The 12,682-nt window shown below is 44.7% G+C and overlaps 1 protein-coding gene across 2 annotated transcripts in view; it reads right to left on the minus strand.

Moving 5' to 3' along the window:
* Positions 1–10,520, minus strand: part of luzp1 (leucine zipper protein 1) — a 54,228-nt gene extending 43,708 nt beyond the window's left edge. For both annotated transcript variants that reach the window (XM_071903429.2, XM_071903430.2), the window contains exon 1: positions 10,239–10,520. The gene's annotated coding sequence lies outside the window, so the exon portion shown is untranslated. The remainder of the gene's footprint in view (positions 1–10,238) is intronic.
* Between the last annotated feature and the right edge of the window lie 2,162 nt (positions 10,521–12,682).

Raw genomic sequence — 12,682 nt, forward strand, 5'->3', positions numbered from 1 at the left:
CGAGAGAAACAGAAGAGGGGGAAGTGAGGAAAGGCCAGGTTGCCATGGCGTCCAAACATTCCTCTCTCTGAGAACATGTATATTTTCTGATCACAAGAAAAATAATCTGCAGGAGGAATTTTATTTTGAGAGCCGCCCGGTAGATCCTCGGCTTAGAACAGGTCGGAGGGGAGTGTGTGTGTGTAAGTGTGTAAGTGTGTGTGTGTGTGTGTACATCCCACATGTACTTGAGGGAGAGGTACAGGAATAAAAGCTCTCCATCCAACACCAGGTTTTTCGCTCTGTTGCTGGTATCATCTCCACATAAATAGAACAGAAGAAACCAAGGCCTGAGCATACAGTCACATATGAGCCACTGCACACACACACACACACACTATACAGGGAAGTGTGCATCATCTAACCTCTAAACTGTATATCAAGGAAATGGATTTCTGAATGCCACTTTTAAGGATGTTGACACAGGTGTCTCACTGGTTCAAAGTGCATCTCTCTCTTCCTCATCTTCTCACTCTGTTCTCTATTTCTTAGTCCATTTCCTCTCTCTGTCTCCTTTTGACTGGGACAAAGAGAAAGAGAGAGAGTCGTTACCGGCGTATGTTTGGTTACCATGACAGGGTCATTAAGTATAACCACCCACCCACTGTACCCACTCACACATAAAGATCTCAAGCCTAGACATAAGAACACACGTTACCTCCCAGGCAGAGCGGAGGGGTGGCATCAGCGAAGTCAGTGACAGGAGCAAGGAGCCAAAGGAGAAGGATGAGACCAGGAAATGGACCTCACAGGACCTGCCCCTCCGCCTGCAGAGGCCCTGTGGATAACCGATACAGTGCGGTGTTGGTCAGCTGCTACGCAAAGACGCTCCGATCCCTCCCTCTTTCATTCTCCCTCTTACTTGCGCTCTCTCTCTCTCTCTCTCTCAATGAAGAGAACAGATAAATCACCGCTCGCGATCATTATAAAAGTCATGTTTTACAGGTAGCCCGCTGCTTCTCCCTCCATCTCTCCCTCTGAGCATTTTACGCTCAACCATTTTTCACTCAGCCCTCCTCCCTCTCTCTCTCTCACTCTCTCTCTCTCTCTCTCAGAGTGGAGTCTTGCTGGTAGAGGAATCTAATACACAAACATAGCCAGTATGGAACAAGTTAGGGTGCAAGATTGGGGCAACACACACAACACGTCGATCTGTATTAGTCCAATCATCTTTCATGAATATTTTAAATACGTGAAGGCTGTGGAGAAGGGCGAAGGATTCCCAAGGAGGCGAAATATTAGAAAAATAAGCAGCGGGGAACCGCTTCTAAAGCAAAAAGAACATGATTTATTTAAGTTAACAGTCGCAAAAATTAAGTGTACATAGGCCGTGTTGCAGTAAATATGGCTCTACACCACATGCACACTTAAAGCAACGTGATTCAAGTATCCACTCTTCCTCAAGCAGGATCATTGATTAGTCATCATTAGTCAGAATTATTGATAGTGTTTTTGCATTACAAGTGGTTCCCAACTCCTATTTTTCTATGAATGATTTCAAGACGGAAGAAGAGACACCTCAAAGTCACCCACCCCAGCACACACATACCCAAAGCAAACACACGAGACAGACACTGACACACACAGACACACACACACACACACAGACAGAGTTGATTTTGTCTCCCTGGGCCTCACCCAGAAACAGCAGCACCAATGTCAGGGCCCTAGGCATCCATCAAATAGGATTATTCTTCAACCTCTTATCAAAGTTCAGTGTGTGTGTGTGTGTGTGTGTGTGTGTGTGTATGTGTGTGTGTGTGTGTGTGTGTGTGTGTGTGTGTGTGTGTGAGATGCCATGCTGCTAAAACAACACGTATGTCTTTTTGATGTGACAGATATCCAACTGGACAGGTGTCATTTAAAAAAAAAAAAAAAAAAAGTTTGAATTACAAAAAAACCCATTTTGCTTTAGGTTTCAGAAATAAAGAATCTGGGAAGTCTGTGAATTTGGACCAGACTGGGACTCATGTGGGTAGTTTGCTCCAACCGGGCCCTCAGAGCCGACTCAAGACCTCGGGATGAACCCGACCTCTACTGAGCAGCGGACTGGTACCGCCAGACTGACCTCCTGCCAACCACTGTCACGTCAGTCAGTAGCCATCTGCCTGCAAATAACAGACTAAAACATCATAAATTCTAGGGGAGAGAAAGAGAGGGTTGAGAGCATTTGTTTAACTATAATGCCATGGAAGAGAGGTTGAAAGAGACATATTACGGCGCTCGGCATATAAACATTCATTAAATTGTACTGATGGTACCCAAGACATACAAACCCTACTGCGGGGTAAAGGACTTTGGTTCAACATTTTAGCCTTTTATGGATATTATTGAGCTGATACAGTTGGTGGTGGGTTTGACATCTGTGTCTGCGTGTAGGTGGCAAGTGGTGATATTTTCATATCTTATGACCTCCTGGTTAGCGGTTCCTTTGGCTCGCCGAACCCAAATAAAGAACAGAGACTCCATCAAAACAAGTTATGTGTAGTCTGCGCCGTCTTCCACCAACAGCATCATGAGATTGGCTTGTTGTGGACAGACCTGGCAAGAAGTAGAGCGTGATGTTCACAGATTCATCCACCTTCCTTCCCCTCCCTCGCTCATGTCTGACCGGCTGGCGAGCCAGATCTCCAGGAGGAAGAATGCACCTTGAACCAGACGGCAATGGCTCCTGAAATATGCCAAATATGCCCCTGCTTTCCCCCCTTCCTTAAGACGTAGGCTTGCTAGCCCACCCTCCTTCCCTTCTAGCCCCTCAACCCACAGCATTCCTGCGTTCTGCACAGCACTGAACACATGCATGCTTGCAGATGACACACACACACACACACACATAGAAAATGTTAAGGACATTAATAACACAAGTTTCCACCCAGCTGACCCAGACATGCCTTTTAAGGGTAAGTGGTTCAGATTTCTCTTTTCATTAACTTCCAAAAATACCCCTGGACCAAGCCGGGGGGGAGGAGAATGAGAGGAAGGGGAGACTAGTCTTTAGTGAGGCGAGAAAGAGGGGGAGAGAGACAGAGAGAGAGAGAGAGAGGGAGAGAGACAAGATAACAATCATAAGGAGTGAGGCTGTTCTGGAGATATTGGCCCGTTGAGGAGATTCAAGAACACCCAAAAAAAAAAAAAAAACGTGGCTGAGGAATTTACAAGAAATGTCTTTTAACTTTAACTCTCCCCCGTTAAAACTTCTCAGTCCCTCCCTCCCTCCCTCTCCCTGGCTTGCTGTGCCTCCTACATGCTTTTGAAGTCTGTTTCCCTTGCACTTTTTTCCTCTTTTCCTCCAGGATTGTCGAGGTAGCCATTTTTGGGGAGCCTGTACAGTGTAGGAACAAAACAGGCACAGGGGGACCTTCTGTAAAACAACTTGTTGGAGGCTGGACGTCCAACAGAAACCCAAAACCCAAACAGGAACCAGTTGGACTAAAAATACAAGAGGAAACAAACTATTTCAGGTCAACTTGAAAGCATATAAAAACACACACACACAGTAGCAGAGTGACCCACATACTAGTCAATGTGGTCCAAACTCCAGCCATGTGGGGCAGCTGGGGGGAGGACGGCCTGGCCGGGCCTCTGATTAAACATTAGCGGACTTATCACCTGCAGCTATCGGGACATACCTCACAGCCACAAACATATTCTTGGCAGGAGTGTTACGGTAATTAAAACTGGCACTTGGGAAGCAGGGTGCGAGAGAGAGACAGCTAGACAGAGAGACAGAAAAAGAGACACAATTCACACAGAACAGTATTGCAACGTCAGGTTATCAGCTACGTGTGTGTGTGTGTGTGATAAGTAGCATTCAGGCTGAATCCTCAAGACAGATGTGTTACTGCTTACGGAAGCATGAGGGAGAGGAAGAGAAGAGAGAGACAGAGAGACTTTAGAAGATGACTCACGTGAGAAATCTTCCCCTCTGAAAACTCTGAAGACTGAACTGGCGCGGCTGTACAGTAGGGGGCTTTGACGAGCCCTGCCCTAAACTCAAACTGTGGAACCCACCGGAAGCAGTGGCGGTGCTGGAAAACTATCAAACATATGTGCCTCATCAACCGACAAGACCGCAAAAAATAAATTACATTCTGGTGCGGCATCAACGGACGCAACGCTAACTATGTGTCTGTCTGTTCCCTTGTGATAAGGAAATGGTGGACGGTTGGGAAGCCCAAATGAAGACCAGATGATGAGAGAGGGTTTTTTTTTTTTTCCTCTTCTGCCTTACATGCCATACTTTGAGAGCCTTCACGTGGTGAACAGCAGGGTAGTTGACTGGTTTTGGGGGCTGTAGGGGAGCGATGGGTGTTCATAAATTACAATTCCTGAAATATGGGGCTAGCAGGCAGTTTGGAAGTCTGGTACGGGTCAGCATTACAACCTGCAGATAATTCCTGAGGAATAGCGATAGGGGAGCATTGAAGACATCTGTTTAGAGTCAGCACACTTCAGAGTGCGTCTATGGTCCGTTTTATAACTTGTCATAAAAGATGCCCAGAATTGCATTTCTTGTCCACGTTCTATCAACGCTCCAAGTTTTGAGCACTAACATCCACATTAGTATAAAGTGGAAAGCACCGTGGACCAGAGAATAGTTTAACACATGGGCTGAGCTGGGGTTTTTGTGTTTTGAACTTCTCAGTCGACATAGGTTACCCAACCGAAGGTAAATTTAGCAACTGAAAGCTCATATATGCTGTCATGCTATCCTCTTCGCTTGCTAGCCAGTGGCTTGTCAGCCTCATGGGCAGCAGAGGGATTTACGAGCATAATTGGGAATGCGCAAATATAGCCTTCAATTGAGCTGTGAGGGTTTCTGCATAATTACAAAGGAAAGACAATGTCGGCCTGCCAAGCTCGCTAACATGACCGGCTAGCAAGCTTGTCGCACATAGAAGAATACAAGGAACTGGAAATGTGTCACTCTGAGGACCCAGGGGGATTGAAGGAGCAGAGACTTCACTGGAGTTTGACTGAATGTTTAGCTGATATACTGTTTTTGTTTTGTTTTGTCAAACTTGCTGACTGTGAAAGATCATTATCAGCTTCTCAGTGACAGAGTTCTCATCAGAGGAACAACTGAATTTCTCAATTTCAAATTTAGGCTTAGACCAATTTGAAGTTATTCATTACACAACAGCCCAATTTGCTAAAAACAAATCCAATTTCATTATCACCGTGCTCCAGCAAGAGTATTCACACTGTGCTTCAGAAGTTTTGATAACAACTCAACAGTAACTCAATAAAATCCTGTCCTGGTCAGTAAACACCAGAGACATCATTTTGGCTGATTAGTTGAATGGAAGTCACGGTTGCACAATATTGTGATGTTCTTGCTGAATATTGCGATAAATGTACAGTCAGTCATCAGAAGAAAAGTTGTAGGGTGGGTGAGAAAGTGAGATGTTGATGTTTATGATTTGATCAATTCAGCCTCTTCTTACAGTAGCCTGTTTTGATCTTTCTTGCCTAATTTTGCAACCCTATTACTGCCAAAAATCTTTTCAAAACTTATTTTTCTTAAAACAAAAGGAAAAAATGATACCAGTTAGTGAGATTATTCCAACTGTTTCCAAAGCAATGCCACTTGTTTCAGGAATTTGGGTCAGGAACAAAGGTCAGTATCTTGAAATAAGGCAGAATATGACATTCCACTCTACTAGTATCAAGAAGATGGCACTCGATGAAGGGATCAAAGGATTACCGAACCCCATTGGTGCTTCTTTCACTTGCTTTAAGAAAAAAAAAAAATCTAAGACTCTAAAACCAGATTAAATGACATGTTAAGATGGATGTTTCCTGCAGTGTATTGGAAGCCATGCAGTCACGTGGCTCTGCAGCCTCCGTCGGAGCAGACCTCCGTGGCGTGATGAACCTCCTGGTCACCTGCAGCACAGCAGAGCGCTGAGGCCTCAGCGGCCGGCCGACCACGCCACCGCAGGACAGGGAGCCCACCAGAGCAGCCGGTAATGAGGAGGCCGTTTGGCACGCTTTGGGGGACTAACGAGGGGGCTTCATGGTACAGAACAGACACTTTGATCACACACACACACACAGAAAAAGTTGTGTGAGCAGAATCCATTCTTGCCTTGACATGGAATTCTTGAAGAGCGAGTGCACGTATCTGTTGGAATGTACTGCTGTGTGTGTGTGTGTGCGTGTGTGTGTGCGTGTGTGTGTGTGTGTGCGTGTGTGTGTGTTAATGAGCGGCTGAACAGGCGTGTGAACACTCAGGGGTTGAGGTGTAGCTCAGGCTACTCGCTGAGTGATTGACACTCTCACCCTCTTGTATCTGATGACAGATCTACATGGCTGGGAACAGTACAGAGCAAAAGTGCTTTGGCTCACAGACATACACATGCACGTACGCGCACGCACACACACACACACACACACACACACACACACATAACCAACCCACACATACACAGAGAGTTCAAGTAGTTTGAACTCCAGCTGAAATCACAGAGCCCTGCCCTGTCAGTGGCCCACCACTGATAAAGAAAGCTGGCAGGGAGGGCAGGCAGGAAGAGAGGAGAGGGGAGAAGGAGGGGGGGGGGGGCAAGAGAAAGAAAAGGAGAGGGAAGAAGAAGGGAATGTGTACAGTGGAGGAGAGAGGAGAAATGAACCGAGGTGATGGGGAGAGGAAGAGGAAGGGTCTGGAGGGGAACCGTCTCGCAGTCTCAGCAGTGGACACGTAACACTGGAGGAGAAAACACCCAGAAACATAAACACACACACACACACACACACACACACAGATGCACAGACTCACACAGGCATCTTTATGGCATTAAGCCATCCTCCTGCTAGTCGGCCGAACACTCACATACAGACAGACAGCAAGTCCAGCTGGCCTGCGTATTGTCAACAGCAGCCTCTGTCCCGGATACTGAAGTCATTATTACATTATCACAAAACACACACACACACACACACTCTCACAGGCTGTGTGTGGGCTTTAACACAAGCCTCTAAGAAACCATGATTCATCTGTGCTATTTCAAGGAGGCCCCCTTTTTATGAACCATGCAACATCATCCTGAGTCCTGTGTGCATCCTCCGCTGGTCTATTCCTGGGTGAGAGGGTTACCGAGGCTAAAAGTGAAAGTCTATCACTAATAATAACACTTCCACACCATCCAGGCCTAATTCTATCTGAGCTATCCATTACAGCTCATTAGGATATATAGGTTATACTGTACGTGAGAAGGAGACTCGTCTGCTTATGTAGTTGCCAACTTTCCTCTTCCTGTTTATTCCTTTAGGAACATACAACCTACACTTATATTTTCTATTGTCTATCTTTCACTATGTTGACTGTCTATTTATTATAGGGGTTTTGGTGGAAAGTGTTCATACTCAAGACAACAGGTTGTGTAATAATAACGCTGGTCAGTCTTGTTACTTTGTGATTCATTTTTTCTGTGTATTTTCATTACAATACAGCCTGGTGATTCCAACGTTCTGGTGATGTGCCTCCATCCGTTCTGGCAATAACAAAATCCATTCTTCCATCTTATTTTCATGCACTTACAACACATTTTAAAATGTGCATGTAATTCCACACTGATGTGATCCTACTACACTAATAGCAGTGGTATTGTGTATAAACCTTGATGTGCAGAGTGGTGGTAATACTACCACCGTCAGGCTGGGTCTGACGTGCCCAGCGGTCTGATTCTCCCAGGCAGAAAACCTCAATATTTTAATTTAATCCCCAGAGCAGTCATTTAGCCACTCCGTAATCCCCAGGTCCAGTGCTTAGTCTGATAATTACCCTTATTGGACACCCATAATGATTAGTTTTTGGTTTCACCCAAAGCAGTACAGGCAGTTTCATGGGGCGGTCGCGGCGTTCTGCGGAGTGGAAAACCAATCTTGCGTGGTATAGCCCAGGTCGTAAAAGAGGAGAAGGGGTATGATTATTACTTTGCATGGCAGGCGACAACTCCTGGACGGGACATCCTGCAAAACTCTGCCTTTACCTGACTTCCACTATTTGGCAATAAGGTCACTGTAAAGATCACAAAGTTCACTGGTGGCGGTGGCTGCGGCACTCCTACTATGTCAACAGTAAGGGCCATCTTTGGACCGAGCAATCATGTTCTGCTATAAGGGCAAAGGTCAAAGGGGAACATCCTGTGGGGAATATTTCTACTGAGGGCCAATACAGCCAAACCAAACCTGGAGCAAAACCCACTGGCTGACAGGGAATACCTAGACTTCTCATTCTTCAATTTGCTGTTACTTTCATTTCATTTTCCCTTTGCATTTCTCCCAGCATTATGCAAATTGACAGCATATATTATTGAACAGCAGAGAAATTACGGAAAAGGTCATCCCCTCCACGTGTGGTATAATAATCAACTGATTTACATGCCAGAGAAAACCCGTTTCCACATGGTGGTGCCCATCTACCTCCATGACAAGCTGACTTGCAAGTACTTGTGCTGCCTCCATGAGAAGAGGGGGTTACTGGCTTGTGGTGGAGCGGCGGCAAAGCTGGTAGCTGGTAACTGGTATAAACTACAGCCGGCTGGGAGGCCGAGCCTTACTGGAAAGTCATCAGTGATTTTTTTGCCTCCTTCATGTCTGAAACAGGTCAAGGCAGGTCCCCTCCATCTCCCTCCCTCCGCTGCTCTTTACGAGCCCCACCTGGCAGATTAGTATTCCACCACTACCATGCTGACACGCACACACACACACACATACTAACACACACACACACACACACACACACACACACACACACACACACACCTATATTACTGTTCTAGTGAGGGAGCACAGGCCCCATACTGTTCAGACTTGGGGTGCTACCACCTTGTTTTCACATACATAAGTCTACTGTGTGCAGCACAACACACTTCATCACATGTGACAGAAAGCGAGCCTCGACAAACTGTTTGGCGTGGCAAGAATAGTCCAAAGCTGATTATATTCAACAATGATAATTACACTGAGGTTGTCCACCATCCAAAAAATGACCCCTGCACACAGACACATGTGCACAACCAACCATCACAAGTTAAGTTATTCCAGTCAGTGTCAACATTGCTTAACTGGCAGTGAACTCATTCCAAACTGTCCAACAAATTAAAAACCTACCTACAAGAGGTGTTCAGTTCCCTTCCCTACTGTAAAATCACTGTTATATTCATCCTGTGTCCTGTTATTGGCCCTCGCTGAGAGTAATATTGTTTCTAGTGACCTTATTGTATTTTATGCTATTTCTGTCTCTTTATTTTTGATCTCCTACCTATATCTGCAAGCAAATCCAAAATGTATTTTACCCACTCAGAATATATATATTCAAATGAATGCCATCTTACACGAACAAATACACGTTCTGGGCCAGTTTCCTAACATCTCTATATTCTGAAGTGTATGCGAAATGTCTTTGCGTGTAAGTATGTATATTCTTTTGCAGTATGAGTAAACATTCATTTCCTGTTCTTGTGTGCAAATGTCCCGGGGAAAAGCGGGCCAGGCGATACGTTGTATTCTATAAGTTATACTGAATGGCTCATAAGGGAAACTGAAACATTTTGACTTCATTGAAAAAAATACCCCCCCTAAAATTCCTGCGAATGACGACGTAAAAGAGTCTCCATGATGACATTCACTGGAAATATATTTTGAGCAGCCAAGATACGTAGGTTCCAGTGGCCAACATATATTTAGGGTATGTACAGTAACACTTCTACCAATGTGTATGTCTTTTAATCATATTCCCAAACATATTCTGAAGTATATGTGAAGTGTATTTGTTTTGCAGTGTGGGTGTTTATACCCGGTGAAACCCCCTAAAAATGCCAAATCTGATGCGTAGACACGAGTAAAGCGCGATTAACAAGAATTAACGACACATTTATGCCGCCGAATACGTCTGTACAGCTGCAAAACACTGCAGAAACTACAATTTGTTAACAAAAAAGATGCGGAACGGGTCTATGCACCGCTACATTTTGGCCACCTGGGTTTTCGCCGCAGTCCTGGATGCTTCCTTTTGGCTACGAGACCAGCAGAGGAGGAGGAGGAGGAGGTGGAGGAGGAGGGGTGAAAAACTTGCCGCAGTTCAGACTTCTGCAGTCCCGACTGACTGGGTCCAACTCAGGAAGCCGCTGTCTGAGCCCTCGCCACCCACCTCAAACCCTCAAATACCCCCCCAAAAAACAAGAGGTTAACTTTACCTTTAGACGGGTCCGACGCGGAGTCAAGGAAACGCAACGTTAATCCACAACTTCACACGGTTGGAGTCGGAGAGTTCATGCGGACGGGAGGACTCGCTGCCGTGACGGCGAGGACAAGTTCATCCACATATCCTCCTCCTGCCGCTGCTTAGACAAGACCGGAGAGTTGGAGAAGAGAGGGGGGTGTTTCTTTTTATTTTTTTCACTCTCCGCAAATCGCTTTCGTTGGTCCTTTCCTCTCTGATATTCCCCTCCCTAGCCTGTTAAGATCAAACCATCACATTCCACCGTGTCCCTAACAATGAAAAAAGGTGGGTTTTCCCTTTCTGCTGCCGGAGGACCCACCCCTCGGGATGACTCTGCCCGGTCTGACCGCAAAGAGAACGCCCTTCCCGGCTGCGAGGTCCCGCCTCTCTCCCCCATACAAGTCTAGCCGAGCCGGTGAGGAAGAATGAATCCGGGCTATAATGTATCTGGATAGTCTGAGTATTCCCAGAGTGTTAAAGCTTTACACCCCACCCCCCTACCCCATTGACACACACACACACACACACACACACACACACACACACACACACACACACACACACACACACGCACGCACGCACAGTAATCTCATAATAAAATTTAGAATGATACTATCCACGAACTCCCTAGTGGAAGATCATATAAATATCAAATATCATAATATCATATAATACAAATTATGTATAAAATACCATAAAATACAATAAGGTCACTATAAACTAACTATTGTATACCACAGACACACTTTAAGTCCCTATAGCAATAATATAGCAGTATTACAGTAATACCTTTGGGGATAAAAAAGATTTACCATTAAGTGCGACAAGGTCACTATACAGTCACTATTTATCACAGATACACTATAAGTCCCTATAGCAATATTATAGCAATATTAGAGTAATACCATTGGGGATAAAAATACCATTAAATACAAGGTCACTTTAAACTTACTATTGACTATCACAGACACACTATAAGTCCGTATAGCAATATTATAGGAGTAATATAGTGATACCATAGGCCATAAAAATAACATTAAGTATGATAAAGTCATGATAAAGTTCCAATTGCGTATCACAGACACTATAAGTCCCGATAGCAAGATTATAGGAGTATTATGTTAACACCGAAGGGCACAAAAATACTATTAAGTTAGATAAGATCACTATAAATTAACTTTCAAGTACCACATACAAACTATAAGTACCTGTAGGAATATTATAGGGATTTTTTGTCATGGTAGGTAGCTCATCACTTTGCCCAAATAAGGATACCATTGCAATATGAATGGGCACACCACAAAAATGCCAGTTAGTCTGGGTGTGATTGGGAGGGAGGAAGTATCAAAAAAATGTTATGCACCTTTTATGGTTTCAGGTTGAGAAATGGAAGTGATACCATTGTCTTGAATATGCTGTGTGGGATTTAAGCCAGGGGTTTTCAAACTCTTTCATGTCAAGGACTCTTAAATACACACGTATTAGACCATGGACCCCCCATCTGAGAGGATTTGTTGTTAAATATGACTTTGTACAGAATTAAAACTGTCTGTTCTGAAGGTGGGGAGGGGGACAGACAGTGAAACCTCTGATGAAAATAGTCATCACACCTTCTCTCATTGTGCTAACTTCTGTGAGATAATAGTGAAATCAAACTAGTCCTCATTTTGCCTGGGACCCCCTGGATCCCTCTCAATGACCCTTGATGGTCCCCTGACCCCACGTTGGGAACCACTGATTTAGGCTATTTAGAGAAACACAGGATTCTTGTGTTCAGCCAGATGGAATAAGCTCCCTGGCAGCTTTATTTTATACGTTTTCATCCCATTCTGAATCACTACCTACCGCATTTTACACTCTGCTTCCTCTACAGCTGCAACTACGTTCTGTTGCCACATAGTGTTTGCTTGCTGTATGTTTATTTGTGAGGTAATATGCATAGTCTAGTGTTTATAGTATGTCAGCATGAACTGTCTTACTGTGTACATTGTCAATTTATATTTACCCCAATGCCACCAAGACAAATTCCTGCACATTTTCTTTACTTCTTATTCTGATTTTCTGCATTTCACCCTCTTCCCTTCATCTGTCTCACCTGTCTCTTTGCACAGAGAAAAGACAGATCGCCACCAGCAGCAGTTGTGACACAGCAGTCGGGTCTTCCCGTCTAACTGTTAACTGTCTCAGTCTGCTGGTCTGGGGTAGTGGATAATGTTGGAGACTGACGTGGGTCGATCTGTGCTGTCGTTCACTGCAGCCTATCTACCATTATACCTCGGCATGATTTACTTATGGTCTGAGCTGACAATTTTTTTTGACTTTGAAGTCCCTGGCGTGAATTGGTGCCATTTTCAGTTTCAGTGTGATAAGCTTAAGTGCACCGCAGTAATATAAAGTACAATAACCAGACAGAGGCCT

Source organism: Centroberyx gerrardi, chromosome 17 (genome assembly GCF_048128805.1).
Source record: "Centroberyx gerrardi isolate f3 chromosome 17, fCenGer3.hap1.cur.20231027, whole genome shotgun sequence".
NCBI lineage: Eukaryota > Metazoa > Chordata > Actinopteri > Beryciformes > Berycidae > Centroberyx > Centroberyx gerrardi.